A 3,326-nucleotide genomic window follows, 5' to 3' on the forward strand; every position below is an offset into this window, starting at 1 on the left:
GCGCGTCTGCCAGGCCGTTCCCGCCGCCATCCCGGCTTCCTCCACCTCTCCCCGGGATCCCTCCACTGAGCCGGGGTGCGGGGTTGGAGGGGTGTGGAGAGAAAAAGGGAGGCGCGGGGCGGCGCCTTCAAGTGGCCTTTGGCAGGCACCCTAAGGCAGCGGTTCTCAACCTGTGGGTCGTGACCCCTTTGGGGGTCGAAGGACCCTTTCACAGGGGTCGCCTAAGACCATTGGAAAACACATATATAATTACATATTGTTTTGTGATTAATCACTATGCTTTAATTATGTTCAATTTGTAACAATGAAAATACATCCTGCATATCAGATATTTACATTATGATTCATAACAGTAGCAAAATTACGGTTATGAAGTAGCAACGAAAATAATTTTATGGTTGGGGGTCACCACAACATGAGGAATTGTATTAAAGGGTCGCGGCATTAGGAAGGTTGAGAACCACGGCCCTAAGGTGTCCTGCTCTTTGAGGCGTGAGGCTGGGTGTGCAGGTGAGTCCCAGATGGTCCCAGGCAGTGGTTCTCTGTGTGGCTTCCCGCACCAGCCGCCGCATCAGGACCTAGGGACTCCTTAGAGAGGGAACTAATGAGAAATCCCGGGATGGGGCCCAGCAATCACTCTTTTAACCCCCTCTCCAGGGGATTCTCAGATGCATACCTTTGAAAACCACTGGTGCAGGGCTAGGAAACCGGAGGCACCAGGTTTAAGGTGATTATTATTCTCAGACAGTGAACCCTTCTCTGGGTGACCTAAAATTCCCTGGCAGCCGGGGTGCCAGCTCCTTCTCCGAGCTTTGTAGCCCAAGAGAACAAGGCGGCCCCTTATTCCCTGGGGGGGCACCCCTATGGGGAGGGGCGAAGGAATAGAGCAAAAGAGCCATGCAGCATTAGCACCGGAGCAACACCTACGCATAAGCATTTGCACACGTCCCCTCCATTCGGTCAAGGCGAACCGATCTGCAGAGGCGGCGAGAAGGCGACCGGGCGTCTGGGGTGTCTGGATGGTCCTGGAGCAGGACCCGGGGAGCTGCTGTTCCTCTCGCCTGGCGCCGTGGTTTACTAGCCGACGCACCGCGACGTAGTCCATGGGAAGGCTGGGCACGTAGGTTACTCGGGTCGCTCAGCTCCTCCACCTCCCGGCCCTGTTTGCTACCGCTCCCCAAACCCCCTCCCACAACACATGTCCTGCTTTACATAGGCAGCGGACTGTAAGGTGAGCTGAGTGTCTCCTCTGATTGAATATCCTCCTCCAAGATCCCCTAGTTAAAGAGGAAACAAACACACACACCCGTGTTAGAAAACTTGAATCTGATTTTTAAAGGAATCCCTGGAATGGTGCGTGTTTGAATGCAAAGCCCCTGCAAAGCAGCACACTGAATCTCTTTGCCCGGCCCCCACCCCCTCTTCGATAAAGGAACAAGGTATAGGCACAGGCCAGTTGGATCACCCACTGAAATTTTATTTTAAATCATGACAGACAGATTGCGTGGAAAACAAGGAATTCCAAAGAATTTCCTGCTCTGGGAACAGAAGTTAAGTCTATATTTAACAACATCTGAAGCTGTCAAGAATGCTTTGTGGTTGGATAACAGGCAGAAAAATGTTAAAAACGCAGGCTACTGCTATACCCAAATATGGAAATATTGTTACGTCTGGTGTCTGATTCACCATCTGGAAATACTTACAACCATGAAGTCAAATAGAAAAGACACCACAACAGAAGCCAGGGACACTCCTCTGCATCCATTCTCTTTCCACCACCTCCTCCACCCTGTACAGCCCCTACTCACTCTGGTCCCAGTCACTTCAGTAAGAAGGAAACAGCAATAAAACTCTAACACAGGAAAAACCATTTTTCTAAACAGTAATTGATGGATTGACCTGGGTACAATGCCGGGCCCAGACTCTCCTCACTTTAGTTGCATAACACCTGACAATCTATTGTCTTGAAGAGACACGCCCCTCCAAAAAGCCTTAGAGATCAGCTTCCCCTAGCAAAAGCCTCTTAGAATTACGAGAAGGCACTCCTGAATGAATGAAACTTAACTCCTCCCTGGTAGTTCTCCTCATTGGAGGTTGTTTTCATTGCAATAGCTTCACATGTGCGTTTCAGTCACAGAAAAGTCAGCACTGAAAAAAGGCCTTCTTCAGCCAGACTGTTGAATTCCATTCAACATTAAAAAGGACAAAAGAGCAAAAGAGACAGGCAGCTCTCCTAAAGCGCATATAAAGGGGAGACTGACATAATTTTTTGTGCATGTTTTTATTAAAATTGCACAAGGAGATATTTTAGAAACTTTGAGGGAAAGTTTATCCATCACACTAACGATGTGGATGCTGCTACAGTAATTGCTTGTCAGGCGGGTCTTCTGCTGAGTGCGTTGCAGGTAAATAGGGTCTTCAAATCTGCTAACCTTTTTATAACAGAGTATCACACCGTAAACTCTCATTTCTCTGCGCTTGGAGAGAAAAGCATTGCAATTCCCTTGCAATGAGAGGTTTCTAAGTGGTTCCAAGGAAAGGAATTAAAAATCCCGCAAGACTTTCGGCTTTTAAGGAGTCTGCTTTTTCCAGAGACCCATTGGGCGCAGTGGTGGTGGAATCTGGTTTGGCCTTCCAGCATATACAGGTGATGATCTCCGTATAAATCACTCCACGGTGGTCCCCTCCGCTTGGGCTTGGCTGGCTGCTCAGTGCGCATCGCCACCCGCCCGCGGAGGGAGGCTGGAAGCGCCTGCCCAGGCTCCCGCATCCGTGAGGAAGTGTCAGCCAGCCGCCCGGAGAACTCCCAGCCTTCATTTCCTCTCGGACTGCAACCCCAGGCAGTGGGCTGGAACTAAAGTGGGAACCTCCAAAAACAAACAAGTACGACATACCGAAAAAGGGAGGGCAAGGGGGGCGGAAGAGGGAAGACCTCTGCTTGGAACCTTGCCAGACGTGGGAGAAGTTGATTCCCACCCCACCCCCACTTTCTCATTCATAAATGACACTGTGGGTATTAATTTGCAGCACACTTAACTTTGCTAATAAACACCATGCCAAAGCTCAGGGACTTTACCCGAGCATGTCGCCTCTACTAAGTCCACAAGTAGATGCCGGGCTCAGAGATACACTCCCCCTCCCCCCTCCGCCTCTCTCAATAGATAACTTGACTCTCACCTTCGCTGTAAACAAGCAAACAGCTCACCGCCTTCCCGGGTGAGGGTTTCCAAGGCTGCCCGGTCAACTCGGCATCACCAAACAACACGACTTTTGTTCCTCCCTCTCAGGTCCTCCTACCCTCCCAGTCCAGACAAAGTTCTGAACTC

At 50.2% G+C, this 3,326-nt stretch overlaps 1 long non-coding RNA gene across 1 annotated transcript; it reads right to left on the bottom strand.

The window, feature by feature from the left end:
- Window positions 1–1,456: 1,456 nt before the first annotated feature.
- LOC106727544 lies at window positions 1,457–3,320 on the bottom strand. The gene is made up of 2 exons (XR_001363773.1): window positions 3,178–3,320; window positions 1,457–2,867 (listed from the first exon to the last, which is right to left on the bottom strand). It is a non-coding gene; the product is annotated as an uncharacterized LOC106727544 (long non-coding RNA).
- Between the last annotated feature and the right edge of the window lie 6 nt (window positions 3,321–3,326).

Source organism: Myotis brandtii, unplaced genomic scaffold (assembly GCF_000412655.1).
Source record: "Myotis brandtii unplaced genomic scaffold, ASM41265v1 scaffold446, whole genome shotgun sequence".
In the NCBI taxonomy this organism is placed as follows: Eukaryota; Metazoa; Chordata; class Mammalia; order Chiroptera; family Vespertilionidae; genus Myotis; species Myotis brandtii.